This window comes from Arachis ipaensis, chromosome B09, assembly GCF_000816755.2.
Source record: "Arachis ipaensis cultivar K30076 chromosome B09, Araip1.1, whole genome shotgun sequence".
Classification (NCBI taxonomy): Eukaryota; Viridiplantae; Streptophyta; class Magnoliopsida; order Fabales; family Fabaceae; genus Arachis; species Arachis ipaensis.
The window spans coordinates 45,233,437-45,257,682 of record NC_029793.2 but is presented as its reverse complement, the minus strand read 5'-3'; positions in this window follow the sequence as shown (position 1 = coordinate 45,257,682).

The following is a 24,246-nucleotide window of genomic DNA, read 5'->3' as shown; positions in this document are numbered from 1 at the left end:
TGGTTTTTCGTTACACTCAGACACTGTAATCTTTTTTTTGGCATTAATTCTCACGTGCATTTTTTTAATTCCTATGTTTATCTCTTTGAGTTTAATATTTCCTCTTTTTTCTTCCTTCTCAGGATGGTCACTAAGAAAAGAAAGGAAAAGGTCTCTAAAAAGACACCTACAAAAAGGGCAACTAAAAGAGCGTCCACTAAGGCGCAAACTTCCTCAAAAGTCACGCCACCTTCTAAGTGGTTGAAGAAAGCTAGCCGCATTGACGAGGCGGAGAAGGAAGTTCCCGCGAATGACTTTGCGAGATTCACTAACCGCTATTGTGAGCAGATGTTCCCCACCTTAGTCGATAGAAACTACCACAATGAGCACCTCCTACTTCTTCCAGAAAACCTCGCATTGAGAGACGGCATTGGGGATTCTTAAATCGGAGGCCGCGAGAAGTTAACCTCTCCTGGGTAGTTAAATTCTACGCCAATTATCACACGCCTACCATTTAATCAGTTTATATGCGTCGAAAGCAAGTGCCGATATCGGAGGACGCTATTCAGCAAATACTTGAGGTTTTACCAAGTCCAGATGGGATAGATGCTTATCATCAGGGACAATTTGAGCGCAAGAGATACAATTTTGACTGGTATTCAGTCCTTAGAGTCATTGCTCAATCCGGAAGCCAGTGGATCCACGGGAGAAGTAAGACTCAACCCAAATGAATCTCAGTGCATGCACTCACTATAGAGGCTCGAGTGTGGGAACAGATCATGTCTCACTATGTATTGGCAAGCACTCATGAGTCTACCATTAGTGCGGATATGGCCATTCTTGTTTGGTGTATTTTAACTGAGAAACCTCTCAACATTCCACGACTCCTCCGACAAGCTATGGTGCCGAGTTTAAATAGTGGGCAACCTCCCATTTCCTGCTTTGGTTACAGACTTGGTATCTACGGCTGGGGTTCCTTATGAGGTTAGGGATGTGAAGACAATGATTCCAAGGGACGACGAAATTGTCCTGAATGGAAAATATATTAGGCCTTAAGTGCCACCTGTGAGCCGGAATGAGGACTCGTCTTTGGAAGCTCCATCATCTTTCGCCCCACCATCATCGACACCACATGCACCACAACAATCTGCCCATCAGTTGTTACTTGATCTCATTGAGAAGGTAGACTGGCAAGGTCGGAGGATTGAGCAGATTGAGCGACGCAATAACCGCTGCTATTACAACTTGAAAAAGCTCATTGGGTGTTCTCACCCGCCTATGGAGGAACCCGACACCTCGGACTCCACTTCCACTGATGGCGATGCAAGCGATCAAGAGGTGGACATGGAGGTGCTGCTGTCCTACCATCTTTTGGCCATTGGAAGTGGCGATCCCGGACCCACTTTGCGGATCACTAATGGCACGGAGGGCTATGCCAAGTTTAAGTGTGGGGAGGTCGGTGATCGACTTCCGTAGGTAACAACTCTCTTTCCAACACCTTTTTTTTAGTTAGTATAGCTTGCTTTTGTAGTTAGTTGTTCGCATAATAGTTGCTTGTAAATACCTCTAGAGTTTGTAGATATTCTATCCATCTTGTTAGGACTACTTGGTTGAAGTGATGATTTTCTTTCCAAGAAATTATTTTAGGGCATCCTACTAATTTGAATCAATCAAAATTTTTGTGAACTTGGTTGAAGAAATTTATTTTGGAATACAGTCTTAGAGCTAGAACATCCAAACAAGCCTGGTGAGATTTTGGGCCTATTTGATTTGTTGTATCTTTTCAATCAATATATTTTGTCTTGGTATTTGTTGTTCCTTCTAAGATTGTGATCTTTGTCTTGTTTGATTCTATATTTCTATTGTTTGATATTTTAATGCATTTATGTGATTGAGGCCTTTGTTTCACTAAGCTCACATACCCAAATAGCTTTACCCTTTCATCATCCTTTGCAAACCAATGTTGAGCCTATTTTATCCCATTTGTTCTCTGTTTTAGCACATCACTAACTCTAAGCGGAAAATAATGAATGTTCTTAATTTGAATCCTTGATTAGCTTAGACTAGTGAGAGTATGTATAATTTAAGTGTGGGGAAATCGGGTGTGGGAACGTTTGGTTTGGGAATTAGGTATTGTATATTTTTGTGAAATGTGAAAAAGATAGTTGAGCACATGTTCGTGCATTCAATACCTTAATCACATATTTGTGAGCTTAGTGAAATAAAGGCCTCAATAACATAAATGCATTCATATATCAAACAATGGAAATATAGAATCAAGCAAGACAAAGATCACAATCCTAGAGAGAACAACACACACCAAGACAAAATATATTGGTTGATAAGATGCAACTAATCAAATAGGCCCAAAATCTCACTAAGGTTGTGTGTTCTAGCTCTAAGACTGTGTTCTAAAATAAATTTCTTCAAGCAAGTTCACAAAAATTTTGATTGATTCAAATTAGTAGAATGCCCTAAAACAATTTCTTGAAAAGGAAATCATCATTTCAACCAAGTAGTCCTAACAAGATTGATTGAATATCTACAAACTCTAGAGGTATTTACAAGCAACTATTATGCGAATAACTAACTACAAAAGCAAGCTATACTAACTAAAAAAAACTAAACTAGAGGTGTTGGCAAGAGAGTTATTACCTACGGAAGTCGATCATCGACCTCTCCACACTTAAGCTTGGCACGGTCCTCCGTGCCACCAGTGATCCACAAAGTGGGTTCGGGATTGCCACTTCCAATTGCCAAACGATGGAGGGACAAGGGCGCCTCCATGTCCATCTCTTGATCGCTTGCATCGCCATTAGTGGAAGTGGAGTCCGAGGTGTTGGGTTCCTCCATAGGCGGGTTAGAACACCCAATGAGCTTTTTTAAGTAGTCATAGCGGCACCTGTTGCGTCGCTCAATCTTCTCAATCCTCCGGCCTTGCCGGTCTACCTTCTCGATGAGTTCAAGTAACAACTGGTGGGCGGATTGTTGTGGTGCATATGGTGTTGACGATGATGGGGCGGAAGATGATGGAGCTTCCAAAGATGGGTCTTTATTCCAGCTCGCAGGTGGCACTTAAGGCTTAATATATTTTCCATTCGGGACAATTTCGTCGTCCCTTAGAATCATTGTCTTCACATCCCTAACCTCATGGGAACCCCAGCCGTAGATACTAAGTCCATAACCAAAACCAGAAATGGGAGGTTGCCTACTGTTTGAACTTGGCCCAAAGATTGTCGGAGGAGTCATGGAATATTGAGAGGTTTCTCAGTTAGAATACACCAAACAAGAATGGCCATATCTGCAGTAATGGTAGACTCAGGAGTGCTTGGCAATACATAGTGAGACATGATCTGTTCCCACACTCGAGCCTCCATAGTGAGTGCATGTACTGAGATGCACTTGGGTTGAGTCCTGCTTTTCCCATGGATCCATTGGCTTCTGGGTTGAGCAATGACTCTAAGGACGGAATCCCAGTCAAAATTGTATCTCTTGCGCTCAAGTTGTGCTTCTTGATAAGCATCCATCCCATCTGGACATGGTAAAACAAGTGTCGCTGAATAGCATCCTCCGATATTAGAACGTGATTTCGGCGCATATAAACTGATTGAAGGGTAGGCGTATGATAATTGGCGTAGAATTCAACTACCCAGGAGAGGTTAACTTTGGGCGGCCTCCGATTCAAGAATCCCTAATGCCGCCTCTCAATGCAGGGCACCACAAATTAAACAAGTGTTCTGGAAGAGGTAGGATGTGCTCATTTTGGTAGTTTCTATCGACCAAGATGGGAAACATTCGCTCACAATAGTGGTAAGTGAATCTCGCGGAGTCGTTCGCCGAAACTTCCTTCTCCGCCTCGTCAATGCGGTTAGCTTTCTTTAATCACTTAGAAGGTGGCGTGATGGTGCACGAAATTGGAAATTACAACTCTTCACAAATTCGCACAACTAACCAGCAAGTGCATTGGGTCGTCCAAGTAATACCTTACGTGAGTAAGGGTCGATCCCACGGAGATTGTTGGCTTGAAGCAATCTATGGTTATCTTGTAACTCTTAGTCAGGAAAACAATAAAATAATTCACTTATCAAATTTGATTGCAAGGAATAAAAGGGCAGAACACAAATTATACTTGTATGCAATGATGGAGAATATGTTGGAGTTTTGGTGATGCTTTGTCTTCTGAAATTCTGCTTTCCTCTGTTTCTGATTCACGCACGCACGTCCTCCTATGGCAAGCTGTGTGTTGGTGGATCACCGTTGTCAATGGCTACCATCCATCCTTCCAGTGAAAAGGGTCTAGGTGCGCTGTCACTGCACGGCTAATCATCTGTAGGTTCTCGATCGTACCGGAATAGGATTTACTATCCTTTTGCGTCTGTCACTACGCCCAGCACTCACGAGTTTGAAGCTTGTCACAGTCATTCAATCTCTGAATCCTACTCGGAATACCACAGACAAGGTTTAGACTTTCCGGATTCTCTTGAATGCTGCCATCAATCTAGCTTATACCACGAAGATTCTGATTAAGAGATCCAAGAGATATTCATTCATTCTACGGTGAACAGAAGTGGTTGTTAGGCACGCGTTCGTGGGAAAATGATGATGATTGTCACGTTCATCACATTCATGTTGAAGTGCGAATGGATATCTTAGATAGGAACACACATGTTTGAATAGAAAATAGAAATACTTGCATTAATTCATCAGGACACAGCAGAGCTCCTCACCTCCAACAATGGAGTTTAGAGACTCATGCCGTCAGAGATTACAAAGTTCAGATCTAAAATGTCATGAGATACAAAATAAGTCTCTAAAAGTTGTTTAAATACTAAACTAGTAACCTAGGTTTACAGAAAATGAGTAAACTATGATAGATAGTGCAGAAATCCACTTCTGGGGCCCACTTGGTGTGTGCTGGGGCTGAGACTAAAGCTTCTCACGTGCCTGGGCTGTTTTGGGCATTCAACGCCAGGCTGTAACGTGTTTCTGGCATTGAACTCCAACTTGTAACGTGTTTCTGGCGCTGGACGCCAGGCTGCAACATGGAACTGGCGTTGAACGCCAGTTTACGTCGTCTATCCTTGAGCAAAGTATGAACTATTATATATTTCTGAAAATCCCTGGATGTCTACTTTCCAACGCAATTGAAAGCGCATCAATTGGACTTCTGTAGCTCCAGAAATTCCATTCCGAGTGCAGAGAGGTCAGGATCCAACAACATCAGCAGTCCTTTTTCAGCCTGAATCAGATTTTTGCTCAGCTCCCTCAATTTTAGCCAGAAAATACCTGAAATTACAGAAAAACTCACAAACTCATAGTAAAGTCTAGAAATATGAATTTTGCCTAGAAACTAATGAAAATAAACTAAAAACTAACTAAAATATACTAAAAACTATATCAAATTAACCCCAAAAAGCGTCTAAAATATCCGCTCATCACAACACCAAACTTAAACTGTTGCTTGTCCTCAAGCAACTAGATAAATAAAATAGAATACAAATGAGTCAAGAAATAATAATATCTCAGAGTTTTTGAGTGAAGCTCAGATTCTAATTAAATGAGCAGGGCTAGTAGCTTTTTGCTTCCGAACAGTTTTGGCATCTCACTTCATCCATTGAAGCTCAGAATGATTAGCATCTATAGGAACTTAAAATTCAGATAGTGTTATTGATTCTCCTAGTTCAGTATGTTGATTCTTGAACACAGCTACTTTTATGAGTCTTGGCAGTGGCCCTAAGCACTTTGTTTTCCAGTATTACCACCGGATACATAAATGCCACAGACACATAATTGGGTGAACCTTTTTAGATTGTGACTCAGCTTTGCTAAAGCCCCCAATTAGAGGTGTCCAGGGTTCTTAAGCACACTTTTCTCTTTGCTTTGGACCTTGACTTTAACCGCTCAGTCTCAAGTTTTCACTTGACACCTTCACGCCACAAGCACATGGTTAGGGACAGCTTGGTTTAGCCGCTTAGACCATGATTTGATTTCCTTAGGCCCTCCTATCCACTGATGCTCAAAGCCTTTGATCCTTTTTATTACCCTTGCCTTTTGGTTTTAAGGGGTTATTGGCTTTTTCTGCTTGCTTTTTTTTTTGCAAGCTTTGTATTCACTGCTTTTTCTTGCTTCAAGAATCATTTTTATGATTTTTCAGATTACCAATAACATGTCTCATGTTTATCATTCTTTCAAGAGCCAACATATTTAACATTCAAGAACATCAAATTCCAAAGACATATGCACTGTTCAAGGATTCATTCAGAAGGCAGAAAGCATTGCCACCACATGCAAACAATTAGAATTTTTTTTATTAAAAACTCAAAAATTATTGCCTCATTGTTCTAAAGAAAATCTTCTATTTTATTCATGTTTAATGATGATGAGAAAAATAAATTATAGCTTAATTGGGGATAAAATCAAAATATAAATACTAATTGCCATTATATGACTCCTAAGGTGAAACTCAAATAATAGAAAAAAAGTTATCACAGGGTTAAGGTTAAGATCAGAATTCAACAACCTTGACTTTGGGAAGCGGATGCCTCTTTAGTCTATGGGGTGCTTGGCCCTTCAAGAGATAGTTTCTGATGCTTTAGTTCTCTTAATTCACGCCCTTGCATCTCTTGCTCTCTGAGTAGTTTGCAAAGCATGCTGTTTTGATTTTGCTGTTCTTCCTTCAATTGGTCCATAGTTTCTTGCAACTTAGTGACAGATGCCTCAAGATGCTCCCAGTATTCAAATTGAGGGAGTTATCGTAGGAATTCTTGCGCCCTCCTCTTGATGGGGTCATCCTGCATTTGTTATTTTTCCATTGTGATTTTGGTGATTGATTGCTCCACTGAGATATACTCTGTTATTCCGATCTTTACTCCAGCATCTTTGCAGAGCATAGAGATTAGGCTTGGATAAGCCAACCTGGCATCCTTGGAGTTCTTGTTGGCAAGTATGTAGAATTCAGATGGGATCAGTTGATGAACTTCTACTTCTTTTCCCAACATAATGCAATGGATCATCACTGCTCTTCTAATATTGACTTCAGAACGGTTGCTAGTGGGCAATATAGAACGCCCAATGAAGTCCAGCCATCCTCTGGCGACTGGTTTGAGATCTTCTCTCTTGAGTTGACTTGGGGCACCCTTCGTGCTGGTGGTCCACCTGGCTCCAGGGATGCATATATCCTCTAGAATCTTATCCAGGCCCTTGTTTGTTCTCATCATTCTCCTATTGAAGGAGTCTGGGTCATCCTTCAGCTGAGGTAGCTTAAAGATCTCCCTGATTTTGTCAGGGTGGATGTGAACAATCTTTCCTCTGACCACAGTCCTGTAGTCATAGAGGGCAGCTCCAGATATTCTCTGCCTGTCTGTTTGCCACAGATTAGCGTAGAATTCTTGAACCATATTCCTTCCCAGTTTCGTTTCAGGATTAGCTAGGACTTCCCAGTTCCTGTTTCGAATCTGCTCTTGGATCTCTGGATATTCATCTTCTTTCAGATCGAACTTGACTTCCGGGATCACAGATCTTAGACCCATTATTTTGTAGTAATGGTCTGAATGTTCTTTGGTTAAGAACCTCCCTTGATTCCAAAGTGGTTTTGGAATACTCTCTTTCTTGCCTCTTGGAGTGGGTTGTTTTCCTTTAGGAGCCCTGATCTTAGTGGGTATGGTTTAGTGATCACGGATAAACACACCAAACTTAGAGGTTTGCTTGTCCTCAAGCAAAAGAACAGAAAGGAAAGGGATAGAAGGAGAGCTAGTGTAGAATGGTGGATGAGAGGAAGGAGGCCGAATGGGTTTTTAAAAGGGAGGGGGGGTTTTCGAAAATAGGGAGAAAGATAAGATAGAAGATATGATTTAGAAAAAAAAAGATAAGTATGATAAGAAAAGATATAATTTAAAATTGAAAAGATATGAAAGATATTTGAAAAAGATAAAATTGGATTTTTGAAAAAGATAATATGGAGATTTGAAAAAGATATTGATTAGTTGAAAAGATATTTGAATGAAAAGAGATAGATTTGTTTTGAAAATTTTGAAAAAGAGTTGAATTAGATTGAAAAAAAGGGATTTGTGCTTATGGATTAAGATACATTTGATATTTTTAAAGAAGGGTTTTTAGAAATTAGGGATTTTAGAAATCAGGGTTTGTAACATGTTTATGCAAGAAATCATGAATTAAAACATGAAAATTAAGATTAAAATGAAAAATATGAAGAAAAACGAATTTACCTCCTCCCCACCATCCTGGCGTTTGAACACCCAAACGCTGCATGTTTTGGGCGTTCAACGCCCAACTGCTGCTTCTCCTGGGCGTTCAACGCCCAGCTGTTGCTTCTTTTTGGCATTGAACGCCAGGAACTCCTTTGTCACTGGGCATTTTTCTGAACGCCCAGGACGCTGTAAATCTGGCGTTAAACGCCCAGAAGGAGCTTCTTTCTGGTGTTCAACGCCCAGAAGATGCTTCTTTTTGGCGTTTAACACCCAGATGGCTATCCTTACTGGCGTTCAACGCCCAGTGGATGCTTCTTTTGGGCGTTGAACGCCCAAAACAGACTTTTACTGGCGTTTTCTTGCCAGTGAGCTCTTTTTCTCTGTTTTGTGTGCAGAAACCTTCTGTAATCCTGTAAACTTATACAATTGACTCTTTACCTTAGTATCAATGAACTTTATATAAACAAATAAAATCAAGAATAAACAATCACACACATACCACCACTTACTTTTATTCTACTTCTATCTAACAGAGACTATCTTACTTCTCATTCAAACATTTCTTTTATTGGATTAAAGATGCAGGGGACAAAACATACTTTTTATTCAGTGAAAGTAAACACACAAGCACACACATAGACTAGCTTACTTATTTTAAATTGAAACAGAAATGATGTACAGACTACTACACTAACAGTTAATGTTAAGATGGGCATATTCACACTTCCAATTTAGAGCAATTCAATGCTGATGGAGTTAAGTGACAATACAACCTCTTGGTGGCTTCTTCTTCTTTCATCTCAGCTAATGGTGAGTAATCCTCCCAGAAGAGTGATTGATTTTCTGCAACGTTGGCCTTACCTTGTGCACTTGTGGCGCCAACGTTAGCCACCAAGTTAGGGGCTAACATTGGCGCAAACTTTTGCTCTTCCCCTTGTGATTTTCATGTGCCAACGTTAGCCACCAAGTTAGGGGGCTAACGTTGGCGCAAACTTTTGGTGCCCAGGGAGGTTTTCTTCATGCCAACGTTAGCCTCAAAGTTAGGGGGCTAATGTTGGCGCAAACTTTTGGTGCCCAGGGGTGATTTTTAAGTTCCAACGTTAGCCCAAACGTTAGGGGTCTAACGTTGGGGCTAACTTTTCACCCAAAAGTTTGTGCAAAAGTTTGAGGCTAACTTTAGGTCCAGCTTTTTGCTTCCTGGTTCAATTTCACTTATTTTTAATGTCACTAGCTTGACATTGGGGCTTTCTTTTATGGTGGTTGGTGCTTGTAGGGCCTCAATTTGTCTCCCCTGACTGTGATCCTCTTCTTTGTTTTCTGGTGTTTAATTTCAGCATGCTCTAATGAGAGTATGTTGCTGACAGTGTAGTAGTCCTCAGTTTGTTGGTTTGCCCCCAACTGTTGATGTATCAGTTGCACTTTGTCACCTTTGGAAAATCCACTCCTTCTAGCTCCATTACTCCTCTCCTTTGTGATGGTTGGCGGCCTCTTTGATGAGCAAAGAAATATTGGTTGTTGGCCACCATATCAATGAGTTCTTGAGCCTCATCTGCAGTTTTCATGAGTTGCAAGGAACCTCCATCTGAATGATCCAAAGCTTCCTGGGATTTCAGTGTTAAGCCTTCATAGAAGTTCTGCAGCTTCTCCCACTCATTAAACATGGCAGGGGGCATTTTTTGATTAGAGCTTTGTACCTCTCCCATGCCTCATAGATGGGTTCAGCCTCCATTTGTGTAAATGTTTGTACCTCAGCCTTCAACCTTATAATCCTCTGAGGTGGATAAAATTTTGCAAGGAACTTAGTTACCAAATCATCCCAGTTGTTGATGCTGTCCCTTGGAAAAGATTCTAGCCATTGAGTAGCTTTGTCCCTGAGAGAAAATGGGAATAGCATCAGCTTGTAACTATCAGGAGGCACACCATTAGTTTTGACAGTGTTGCATATCCTCAGGAAAGTGAACAAATGTTGGTGCGGGTCTTCAAGTGGTCCTCCACCAAAAGAGCAATTGTTTTGAACCAAAGTGATGAGTTGTGGCTTGAGTTCAAAATTGTTTGCATTGACATTTGGAGCTAAGATGCTGCTTCCACAATGCCTAGGATTTGCAAAGGTATAGGAGGCCAAAACTCTCCTCTCGGGTGGGTTGTCATTGTTGTTGTCTGCTCCACCTGGTGGATTGGTTGAATGTTCCTCCATCTCTTGGAATTCTTCGTCTGATTCCTCTTCTCCAACAATATTTTTCCCTCTTTCAGCTCTTCTTAACCTCCTGAGAGTTCTTTCGTCTTGTTCATGAAAATTGGGTGTGGTTCTTCTTGTACCTGACATACAAGCAGAGCATGAGAAACACACGAAACTAGTGACACTTCAATCTACTGCTAGATTGAAGTTTTAGTTAGTTTAAGCAAAAAATCAAACAGTTAGTGGGTTAATCAAAATTAGAGAAAAATAAAGAGAAAGTGCTTGATCTAGATCACCACCTCACTTAATCATTGTCAATCTAATCAATCCCCGGCAACGGCGCCAAAAAATTGATGAGTATTTTGGTGAAAAATAAATTTCCTCCAAAACACACAAATCTAACCGGCAAGTGTACCGGGTCGTATCAAGTAATAAAAACTCACGGGAGTGAGGTCGATCCCACAGGGATTGAAGGATTGAGCAATTTTAGCTTAGTGGTTAATTTAGTCAAGCGAATCAAGATTTGGTTGAGTATTTTGTGATTTGCAGAAATTAAATTTCATGGAAGTAAAGAGAACAGGGAATTAAAATGCTGAATCTTAAAGAACACGAAATTAAATAGCAGAAACTTAGAATGCAAGAAATGTAAATAGCAGAATCTTAAAGTGCAAGAAATGTAAACGGCTGGAATTGAAAAGGGAATTGGGGATTGGATTTGCAGAATTTAAATAAGGAAAAGTAAATTGCATCAAGCAGAGAAGTAGAAGAAGGTTTGGGTTAGATTGGATCTTGAAGCAGGAAAGTAAATGAACATGAAAACAGTAAACAGAAGGTCATTTGCTCAAATTGTTGTTGAATTTGCTGCTGCATTAATTTGTTTTGGGCTAAGATTGAATCCACTCCTTCTAGCTCTATTACTCCTCTCCTTTGTGATGGTTGGCGGCCTCTTTGATGAGCAAAGAAATATTGGTTGTTGGCCACCATATCAATGAGTTCTTGAGCCTCATCTGCAGTTTTCATGAGTTGCAAGGAACCTCCAGCTGAATGATCCAAAGCTTCCTGGGATTTCAGTGTTAAGCCTTCATAGAAGTTTTGAAGCTTCTCCCACTCATTAAACATGGCAGGGGGACATTTCCTTATCATTTTAATGTCACTAGCTTGACATTGGGGCTTTCTTTTATGGTGGTTGGTGCTTGTAGGGCCTCAATTTGTCTCCCCTGACTATGATCCTCTTCTTTGTTTTCTGGGTTAGCCACCAAGTTAGGGGGCTAACGTTGGCGCAAACTTTTGCTCTCCAGGGTGTGTTTTTCATGCGCCAACGTTAGCCACCAAGTTAGGGGCTAACGTTGGCGCAAACTTTTGCTCTTCCCCTTGTGATTTTCATGTGCCAACGTTAGCCACCAAGTTAGGGGGCTAACGTTGGCGCAAACGTTTGGTGCCCAGGGAGGTTTTCTTCATGCCAACGTTAGCCTCAAAGTTAGGGGACTAACGTTGGCGCAAACTTTTGGTGCCCAGGGGTGATTTTTAAGTTCCAACGTTAGCCCAAAAGTTAGGGGTCTAACGTTGGGGCTAACTTTTCACCCAAAAGTTTGTGCAAAAGTTTGAGGCTAACTTTAGGTCCAGCTTTTTGCTTCCTGGTTCAATTTCACTTATTCCATTGTCCTCCCTTTACTCCTAGCCATTCCTTCTTGCTTCAACCTTTCTCCAAGCTTTCTTCACCTATCATTAATCAACCAAACACATCAAAGCTATGCTCAAAATCATGAGATATTCATTCTTTCATAATATGTGACAATTATAGCATAAAACCTCATGAAATAGCATGAATTCATTCATGGTTGATTAAATCAAAGGAAACATGAAAATCTACCCAATTGGCTTGCTTGTAGCTCAAGAAAGTGCATAATTCTATTGAAAACAAAAGAAAAAGACTAGTAAAACTAGGCTAAGATGACTTGTCATCAAGAGGTCCCTATAGGAGTCTTGAATGCTGTTCTGTAAGCCCACAGAGCATCATCCAAGCTTCATGCCCAATCCTTTCTACGTGTATTCACAGTCCGTTCCAAGATTCTTCTTAGTTCTCTGTTAGAGACTTCAGCTTGTCCATTTATCTGCAGATGATATGGAGTTGCCACCTTATGGCGAATCCCATACCGGACCATGGCAGAGTAAAGCTGTTTGTTGCAGAAGTGAGTTCCCCATCACTGATTAGTACCCTAGGGACACCAAATCTGCTGAATATATATTTCTGGAGGAACTTTAGTACTGTTTTAGTATCATTGGTGGGTGTGGCAATGGCCTCTACCCATTTTGATACATAGTCAACTGCCACCAGAATATAAGTGTTTGAGTATGGTGGTGGGAAAGGCCCCATGAAATCAATTCCCCATACATCAAACAACTCAATCTCCAAGATTCCTTGTTGAGGCATGGCATAACTATGAGGCAAATTACCAGCTCTCTGGCAACTGTCACAGTTACGTACAAACTCTCGGGAATCTCTATAGAGTGTAGGCCAGTAGAAACCACATTGGAGGACCTTGGTGGCTGTTCGCTCACCTCCGAAATGGCCTCCATATTGTGATCCATGGCAATGCCATAGGATCCTCTGCGCTTCTTCTCTAGGCACACACCTACGGATTATTCCGTCTGCATATCTCTTAAAGAGATAGGGTTCATCCCACAAGTAGTACTTTGCATCAGTAATTAATTTTTTCTTTTGTTGCCTGCTGTACTCCTTGGGAATGAACCTTGCAGCTTTGTAGTTTGCAATGTCTGCAAACCATGATAATTCCTGAATGGCGAACAAATGCTCATCCGGAAAGGTTTCAGAGATCTCAATAGAGGGGGAGGACGCCCCTTCCACTGGTTCTATCCGGGACAGATGGTCAGCTACTTGGTTTTCTGTCCCTTTTCTGTCTCTTATTTCTATATCAAACTCTTGCAGAAGTAACACCCATCTTATGAGTCAGGGTTTTGAATCCTGCTTTGTGAGTAGATATTTAAGAGCAGCATGATTTGTGTACACAATCACTTTTGATCATACTAAGTATGATCTAAACTTGTCAATGGCATAAACCACTGCAAGCAATTCTTTTTCTGTGGTTGTGTAATTTTTCTGGGCATCATTCAAAACACGGCTAGCATAATAAATGACATGCAGAAGCTTGTCATGCCTCTGCCCCAGTACTGCACCAATGGCGTGATCACTGGCATCACACATTAATTCGAACGGTAATGTCCAGTCTGGTGCAGAGATAACTGGTGCTGTGACCAGCTTAGCTTTCAGAGTTTCAAACGCCTACAGACACTCTGTGTCAAACACAAATGGCGTGTCAGCAGCTAGCAGGTTGCTTAGAGGTTTTGCAATTTTGAAAAATCCTTTATAAACCTCCTATAGAATCCTGTATGCCCCAGAAAGCTTCTGATTGCCTTAACATTGGTAGGTGGTGGTAATTTTTCAATTACCTCTATTTTAGCTTGATCCACCTCTATTCCCTTGTTTGAAATTTTATGCCCAAGGACAATCCCTTCAGTCACCATAAAGTGACATTTTTCCCAGTTTAAAACCAGGTTGGTCTCTTGGCATCTTTTCAAAACCAGTGTCAGGTGATCAAGACAGGAGCTGAATAAGTCTCCATATACTGAGAAGCCATCCATGAAGACTTCCAAAAATTTTTCCACCATATCAGAGAAAATAGAGAGCATGCATCTCTGAAAGGTTGCAGGCGCATTACATAGCCCAAAAGGCATCCTTCTGTAAGCAAATACTCCAGATGGACATGTGAATGCTATTTTCTCTTGATCCTGGGGATCTACTGCAATTTGGTTGTAGCCTGAATAGCCATCCAAAAAGCAGTAATAATTATGACCTGCTAGTCTTTCTAGCATCTGGTCTATGAATGGTAAAGGAAAATGATCCTTTCTGGTGGCTGTATTGAGCCTTCTGTAATCAATACATATGCGCCACCCTGTAACTGTTCTTGTAGGAACCAATTCATTTTTTTCATTATGAACCACTGTCATGCCTCCCTTTTTAGGGACAACTTGAACAGGACTCACCCAGGGGCTATTAGAAATAGGATAAATAATCCCAGCCTCCAGTAATTTAGTGACCTCTTTCTGTACCACTTCCTTCATGGTTGGATTTAGCCGCCTCTGTGGTTGAACCACTGGCTTAACATCGTCCTCCAATAAGATCTTGTGCATGCATCTAGCTGGGCTTATGCCCTTAAGGTCACGTATGGACCACCCAAGAGCTGCCTTGTGTGTCCTTAGCACTTGAGTTAGTGCTTCCTCTTCCTGTGGATTTAAAGCAGAGCTTATGATCACTGGAAAAGTATCACCTTCTCCCAGAAATGCATATTTCAGGGATGGTGGTAATGGTTTGAGCTCGGGTTTAGGAGGTTTTTCCTCTTCCTGAGGAAATTTCAGAGACTCTTTCAATTCCTCTGAATCCTCTAGATCAGGTGAAACATCTTTAAAGAAGTTTTCCAGCTCTGATTCGAGACTCTCAGCCATGTTGATCTCTTCTACCAAAGAGTCAATAAGATCAACTTTCATGCAGTCTTTTGGTGTGTTTGGATGCTACATGGCATTGACAGCATTCAACTTAAACTTATCTTCATTGACTCTCAAGGTGACTTCCCCCTTTTGGACATCAATGAGAGTTCGTCCAGTTGCTAGGAAAGGTCTTCCTAGAATGAGAGTAGCACTCTTGTGCTTCTCCATCTCCAGCACTACGAAGTCAGTAGGAAAGGCGAATGGCCCAACCCTGACAATCATGTCCTCAATCACGCCTGATGGGTATTTAATGGAGCCATCAGCAAGTTGGAGACATATCCGGGTTGGTTTAACTTCTTCAGTTAAGCCAAGCTTTCTGATAGTGGATGCAGGTATTAGATTGATGCTTGTCCCAAGATCGCATAAAGCTGTCCTGGTGCAATTTCCCTCTAATGTGCATGGTATTAGAAAGCTTCCGGGATCTTTAAGCTTTTCAGGAAGACTTTTCAGAATGATTGCACTGCATTCTTAAGTGAGGAGAACTCTTTCAGTTTCTCTCCAATCCTTCTTATGACTTAAGATCTCTTTCATGAACTTGGCATAAGAAGGTATTTGCTCAAGTGCCTCTGCAAACGGAATCTTAATTTCAAGAGTCCTGAGATAATCTGCAAAGCGAGCAAATTGCTTATCCTGCTCCTCTTGGTGGAATTTTTGAGGATAAGGTATCTTGGCTTTATATTCCTCAACCTTGGTTGCTGTAGGTTTATTTCCTACAGAAGTGGTTGAAGAAGCCTTTTTAGATGGGTTGTCATCAGCACTTGTGTATGTCTGATCCCTCTCTGGCAATTGAGTGCCAGAGTTAGAAGTTGGAGTGACGTTAGACGCCAACTCCTTATCTGTTCCTAGCGTCTGAACGCCAGAACTGTACTTCTTTTGGGCGTTCAACGCCAGTTCCTTGCTTGTTTCTGGCATTGAACGCCAGTCCTGAGCATGGTCTGGGCGTTCAGCGCCAGCCTTCCGCTCAATTTCTGGCGTTTTAACGCCAGAATTATTTTTTCCTGGGCTCTTGCTATCCTCAGATGGATTTTTGGTGGTTTGCTCATTCCTTGCCTTCCTGCTGCCTTGAGGTGGGGTATTTAATGTTTTCCCACTTCTTAATTGAATTGCTTGGCTTTCTTCTGTTATTTGTTTTGACAGCTGTTGTTTTGTTTGCTTCAATTGTTCTTCCATATTTATATTAGCCATCCTTGTCTCTTGTAGTCTATCTTTGAATTCGGCTAACTGTTCTGTTAGAAAGTCCAATTGCTGATTGAATTCAACAGCTTGTTCTACAGGACTGAGTTCAGCAGTTACTGTTTTAACCTCTTCTTTCATGGAAGGGTCACTGCTTAGGTACAGATGCTGATTTCTGGCAACTGTATCAATGAGCTCTTGAGCTTCTTCAATTGTCTTTCTCATGTGGATAGATCCACCAGCTGAGTAATCTAGAGAGATCTAAGCTCTTTCTGTAAGCCCATAATAGAAGATGTCTAACTGAACCCACTCTGAAAACATTTCAGAGGGGCATTTTCGTAGCATCTCTCTGTATCTCTCCCAGGCATCATAAAGAGATTTATTATCTCCTTGTTTAAAGCCTTGGATGTCCAGCCTTAGCTGTGTCATCTGTTTTGGAGGAAAGTATTGATTCAGGAATTTTTCTGTCAGCTGTTTCCATGTCCTTATACTAGCCTTAGGTTGGTTATTTAACCACCTCTTGGCTTGGTCTTTTACAGCAAATGAAAATAGTAATAATCTGTAGACATCCTGATCTACTTTCTTATCATGTACTGTGTCAGCAATTTGTAAAAACTGTGCCAGAAACTCTGTAGGTTCTTCCTGTGGAAGACCGAAATACTGGCAGCTTTGCTGCACCATGATAATGAGCTGAGGATTCAACTCAAAGCTACTGACTCCAATGGAGGGTATGCAGATACTACTCCCATATGAAGCAGTAGAGGGGTTAGCATATGACCCCAGAGTCCTTCTGGACTGTTCATTTCCACTTAGATCCATGATGGAGAAAGGGAGATGATAAAAAAAATTATTTTTATTTATTTATTTATTTATTTATTTCAAAAATAAAATAAACTAAAATAAAATAAACAAAAATGGGTGAAGATTTTCGAAAAAAATGAGGAGAGAGAAAGTGGTTAGGTTTTGAAAAGGATATGGTGATTTTTGAAAATGGTTTTAAATTTTGAAATAAAAATCTGAATTTTAAAGGTAAATTTCGAAAATTTGCTTTAAAATAGAGAGAAAAGATATTTTTGAATTTAAAGAGGAGAGAGAAAAACAATAAGATAGCACAAGATTTAAAATTTTTAGATCTAATGCTCCTTGTTTTCGAAAATTTTGGAGGGAAAACACCAATGAACACCAAACTTAAAAATTTTAAGATCAAGACACAAGGAAAACTCAAGAACACCTTGAAGATTCACAAGAACACAAGAACATGAAGAAAGAACACCAAACTTAAAATTTTTTTGAAAACCAAAATAAAATTTTTCGTAAACCAAAGAAAAATCAACAAGAAAACACCAAACTTAAAGTTTGGCACAAGATTTAATGTAAAAATTATTTTTGAAAAAGAATTTTTAAAAAAAGGTACCCAATTTACCAAGAACACAGACCAACGCTCTAGCCAAATGGGCAGTAAATGTAACACTTGTTTTGAAAAATATTTTTAATAACTAAGAAAAAATATTATTTTTATTTTTTTTTATTTTTATAATTTTTTTTTGAAAAGAATATAAAAGACTCTGACCCAAAAGACAAAATTTTCCTAATTTAAGCAACAGGATTCACCGTCAGTTGTTCAAACTCAAACAATCTCCGGCAACGGTGCCAAAAACTTGGTGCACAAAATTGGAAATCATAACTCTTCACAAATTCGCATAACTAACCAGCAAGTGCACTGGGTCGTCCAAGTAATACCTTACGTGAGTAAGGGTCGATCCCACGAAGATTGTTGGCTTGAAGCAATCTATGGTTATCTTGTAACTCTTAGTCAGGAAAACAATAAAATAATTCACTTATCAAATTTGATTACAAGGAATAAAAGGGCAGAACACAAATTATACTTGTATGCAATGATGGAGAATATGTTGGAGTTTTGGAGATGCTTTGTCTTCTGAAATTCTGCTTTCCTCTGTTTCTGATTCATGCACGCACGTCCTCCTATGGCAAGCTGTGTGTTGGTGGATCACCGTTGTCAATGGCTACCATCCATCCTTCCAGTGAAAAGGGTCCAGGTGCGCTGTCACTGCACGGCTAATCATCTGCAGGTTCTCGATCGTACCGGAATAGGATTTACTATCCTTTTGCGTCTGTCACTACGCCCAGCACTCGTGAGTTTGAAGCTTGTCACAGTCATCAATCCCTGAATCCTACTCGGAATACCACAGACAAGGTTTAGACTTTCCGGATTCTCTTGAATGCTGCCATCAATCTAGCTTATACCACGAAGATTCTGATTAAGAGATCTAAGAGATATTCATTCATTCTACGGTGAACAGAAGTGGTTGTCAGGCACGCGTTCGTGGAGGAATGATGATGATTGTCACGTTCATCACATTCATGTTGAAGTGCGAATGGATATCTTAGATAGGAACACACATGTTTGAATAGAAAATGGAAATACTTGCATTAATTCATCAGGACACAGCAGAGCTCCTCACCCCCAATAATGGAATTTAGAGACTCATGCCGTCAGAGATTACAAAGTTCAGATCTAAAATGTCATGAGATAAAAAATAAGTCTCTAAAAGTTGTTTAAATACTAAACTAGTAACCTAGGTTTACAGAAAATGAGTAAACTATGATAGATAGTGCAGAAATCCACTTCTGGGGCCCACTTGGTGTGTGCTGGGGCTGAGACTAAAGCTTCTCACGTGCCTGGGCTGTTTTCGGTGTTCAACGCCAGGCTGTAACGTGTTTCTGGCGTTGAACTCCAACTTGTAACGTGTTTCTGGCGCTGGACGCCAGGCTGCAACATGGAACTGGCGTTGAACGCCAGTTTACGTCATCTATCCTTGAGCAAAGTATGGACTATTATATATTGCTGGAAAGCCCTGGATGTCTACTTTCCAACGCAATTGGAAGCGCGTCAATTGGACTCTTGTAACTCCAGAAATTCCATTCCGAGTGCAGAGAGGTCAGGATCCAACAGCATCAGCAGTCCTTTTTCAGCCTGAATCAGATTTTTGCTCAGCTCCCTCAATTTCAGCCAGAAAATACCTGAAATTACAGAAAAACACACAAACTCATAGTAAAGTCCAGAAATATGAATTTTGCCTAGAAACTAATGAAAATAAACTAAAAACTAACTAAAACATACTAAAAACTATATGAAATTAACCCCAAAAAGCGTATAAAATATCCGCTCATCACGTGACTTTTGAGGAAGTTTGCGCCTTAGTGGACGCTCTTTTAGTTGCCATTTTTTTAGGTGTCTTTTTAAAGGCCTTTTCCTTTCCTTTCTTGGTGGCCATCCTGAGAAGGAAGAAAAAGGAGAAAATATTAAACTAAAAAAGATAAACACCGGAATTAAGAAAATACAAGTGAGAATTAATGTCGAAAAAAAAGTAGAGCATCTAGGTGTTATGAAAAACCATGGAAACTAAGCTCAATGCACACGGAGCACAAGTGTTATGAAAAGAAGCACTAAGTTGGAAGAATAAGATAAAAAATGAACCAAGATGTCATTGGGTCTTTTACACAAACACTTGGCGTGCATACTATAAACAACAAGCAAGTTGAGAAGTCCAAGTGTGTAATACACCCAAAATAGAATGCCAACTACCATAGCAACACCACATAATATAAAGAAGTCAAGAGATATCCAAATAATCCACCAATTCAAAATGTAAATTGAAACTCAACACCCGTGCAAGAAGATAAGAGGAAGAAAAATAACCAAGAGTAAGTTACAAACAACAAAATTAAGATGCAACTAAGAAAAACGAGAGTATTGAAATGCAATAAACAAAGAAAAGTTTAAAAAGCAAAAGAGAATAAGAAATAAGACCTTGAAAAAGAAGGAAGAAGATGAGGGTGAGTGCAAGTGATAATGGGAAAGGAGGAAGGAGAAGAAGAGAAAGAAGGGAGGAGGTGGGTGATGATCGGATTTCTGCTAGTAAAGAAATTCACAAATATATTATCGTGTTGTAAGTATAGTTTCTAAACCAACAGGAAATCCTTTCGTACAAAAGTTTTGGTTGTCACAAGTAACAAACCCCTTAATAAATTGATAACCGAAGTATTTAAACCTCGGGTCGTCTCTCAAGGAATTGCAGGGAGGTGTTCTTATTATTGGTTACGAGTCTTGTAAATTGGGGGTTTTAAAAGTAAAGAACAGGTAATTTAGATGACAAATAAAATAAATTAACAATAATAAAATTTCTTGGCAAGGTATAAGAATTAGAATTTCTATCCCAGTTATCCTTATCAGATGTGATGAGAATTGGGTTTTAATCCCACTTAGTTAAGTCAAGTGGACTAATTAATTTAATCCTCAAGTCCTAGTCAATCCTTGTGGGAAGACTAGATTCAGAGCGATCTAAATCAATCAGTAATCTGCCAATTTCAATCACTACTGAGTTTGACAACTCAAGTGTTACCAATTACTTAACTAAAGCCAAAAGGAAAAATAAATCTAAATTAAATTAGAAGCATTCATAAATAGAATAAAACAATCATAAACTGAAATACCTCAAATAATATTAATTAAGAAAATCATAACATGAATGTAGCTTAAGCCAAATTGAAATGATAAATAATAATTAAAAGTATATAATAAAAATAGAAAATAAATAAGAGGAACATTGAAGCTGTGATTGAAGAAGATGAAATCCTAAATCCTAAGAGAAATCCTAATCCTAAATCCTAAGAGAGAGGAGAGAACCTCTCTCTCTAAAAACCACATCTTAAACCTAAAACTATGTATGAATGTATGTTTTCTCATGAATGGATGCATTTCCCCACTTTATAGCCTCTAATCTGTGTTTTCTGGGCCAAAAACTGGGTCAAAAATAGCCCAGAAATCACCTCCAGCAATTTCTGGTGCGTACAGATCGCGGCAAAGTGATGCGGAGGCGTCGTCCACGCGTTTGCGCGGATTGCATTTTTGCCAGGTCACGCATCCGCGTGATCCACGCATTTGCGTCGCCTGTCTTCGGGATAGTTATGGCAAATTATATATCGTTGCGAAGCCCCAAATGTTAGCTTTTCAACGCAACTGGAACTGCATCATTTGGACCTCTGTAGCTCAAGTTATGGTCAATTTAGTACCAAGAGGTCAGGCTGGACATCTTTAGCAGTTCCTTCAGCTTCTTGTATTCCTTCCACTTTTGCATGCTTCATTTCCATTCTCTAAGCCATTCCTACCCTGTAATCTCTGAAAACACTTAACACACATATCAAGGCATCGAATGGTAATAAGAGAAGATTAAACATATCAAAATTAAGACCAAAGAAGCATGTTTTCAATCATAGCACAAAATCAGGAAGGAAAACGTAAACTCATGAAAATCATATGAATAAGTGTATAAAAGATTGATAAAATCCACTAAATTGAGCACAAGATAAACCATAAAATAGTGGTTTATCAGTGGGACCACCGGAGGTGGTGGTGGTGGTCGCCGGTGGTTGGAGGTGGAGAAGAGATGGCAAGGAGAAGGGAGAAGAAAGAAAGAAAGAATAGAAGAAAGAAGATGAAATGAGGAGAAATAGGGCAGTGCACCTTGTAAGTTGAATCGGCCCTGTGACGCGTGCGCCTCATCCACGCGGACGCATGAGAAGCAGAAAAGGGAAGGTGATGCGTACGCATAAGTCACGTGTACGCGTGGAGACTTTTCGTGCTTTTCGCACAACACTCGCATGGTTTCAGCATAAGTCTTTGTTGTTTGAACAATGCAGCAGTAGCATATCATGAAACCAGTGTGATGCGTATGCGTCGGCCTCGCACACGCGTGGGTAGGGAAAAAATGGATGACGCGTACGCGTCAGCTATGCGTACGCGTGGGGTGTGTTGTGCCCCTCGCACCCCACCCACATGGTTCTAGCACAAGTCTCTATTTTGGAACCATGCAGCAGCACCATCCCTGCACCATTCTAGCATTGTGGTATTTTCGGGGTGACGCGTACGCGTCAGGCATGTGCACGTGTGGGATGCTCTTTTTTTTTCTTTCAAGAAAAGGCAATTAAAGCACAATACAAACATCTATGCCATCTAAACAACACTAGAACACCTAAAATTCAATGATACTACTCAAAGTAGGCTAACTAATCAAACTAACAACAATGAAAACCTTTTCAAACAATCAAATTTCAAATAGATCTAAACAAACTCAAGCAATTCAACTAAAGAAAGGAGAATAAGGTAAAACAAGCTATGAACAAGGAAGATCATACCATGGTGGGGTGTCTCCTACCTAGAACTTTTCTTTAATGTCCTTAAGTTGGACAGTCGATGAGCTCAATCCTTAGCCGGATCTTTCAAAAGAAAGATCTCCAGCTCCTTGTTGTTCTTCATCTTCACACCATGGTAGAGTTTCAAACGGTGGCCATTGACATTGAAGAATGTAGCTCTTGATGGATGATTCAAGTGGACAACTCCATACGGTTCAACCTTCTCCACCACATATGGTCCATCCCACCTTGACCTCAGTTTGCCCGGCATTAATCTCAACCTTGATTTATAGAGAAGGACTCGATCCTTAACTCTAAATTCTCTCCTCTTGATGTTCTTGTCATGTACTGCCTTCACCTTCTCTTTATAGAGCCTTGAGTTTTCGTAAGCTTCCAACCGAATGCATTCCAATTCTTCTAATTGCAATTTTCTTTCAACTCCGGCTCCCCCCAATCCTGAGTTACATTCCTTTACGGCCCAATAAGCTTTGTGTTCCACCTCTACCGGGAGATGACAAGCTTTCCCATAGACTAGCTAGATCGGACTCATACCAATTGGTGACTTATAAGCCATCCGGTAAGCCCATAGCTCATCTCCAAGCTTAGAGTTCCAATCCCTCCTACGAGGTTTCACCATCTTCTCTAGTATGTGCTTAATTTCTCGGTTAGAGACTTCGGCTTGACCATTTGTTTGGGGGTGGTAAGTCGTATCCACCTTGTGAATAATGCCATATTTCTTCATCAAACCTGTCATTATCTTGTTACAAAAATGGGTGCCTTGATCACTCACGATTGCTCGCGGTAATCCAAAGCGACAAATGAGGTTATTTCGAAGAAAAGAGACAACCACGTTAGCATCGTTAGTACGGATTGGAATTGCTTCCACCCACTTAGAGACATAATCAACAGTTAACAAGATATACAAGAAACCATTAGAGTTTGGAAAAAGACCTTTGAAGTCAATACCCCAAACTTAAAAAATTTCACAAAACAACATGAGTTGTTGTGGCATCTCATCCCTCTTGGATATGTTTCCAAATCTTTGGCATTGGTGACGAGAGTTGCAAAAAAAGGTTGCATCCTTAAAGAGTGTGGGCCACCAAAATCCGCAGTCTAATATCTTCCTAGCAGTTCGTTGAGGACCAAAGTGGCCACCACTTTTAGAAGAGAGGCAAGCCTCTAAAATAGACTGAAACTCAGATTGTGGAAGACATCTTCTAATTATTTGGTCGGCACCACATCTCCACAAATATGGTTCATCCCATATGTAATATTTGGACTCGCTCTTGAGCTTGTCCCTTTGATGCTTAGAGAATTTTGGAGGGAAGGTGCAACCAATCTAATAATTAGCAATGGGTGCGTACCAAGGAACCACCTCGGATACTGCTTGCAAGTTATCATGAGGAAATGCATCATTGATAAGAGTGGAGTCACTCTTTTAGTGCTCTAGGCAACTCAAGTAGTCCGCCACCAAATTTTGGGAACCACTCCTATCCTTGATCTCTAAATTAAATTCTTGCAAAAGCAATATCCAATAGATTAGCCTTGGCTTTGATTCTTTCTTGGCTAGCAAGTACCTCAACGCCGCATGGTCTGAATATACTACCACTTTGGTTCCAAGTAAATAGGCCCAAAATTTATCCAAGGCAAAAACAATTGCTAAAAGCTCCTTTTCAGTGGTAGTATAGTTAGATTGGGCACCATCTAATGTCTTAAAAGCATAAGCAATGATATAGGAATCCTTACCCTCACGCTGAGCAAGCGCTGCTCCTACTGCATAGTTAGATGCATCACACATAATCTCAAACAGCCTACTCCAATCTGGCCCTCTTATAATGGGAGCTTGGGTCAAGACATTCTTCAACTTATCAAATGCTTTCATACAATCTTCACTCAAGTCAAACTCTACATCTTTTTGTAATAAATGAGAAAGAG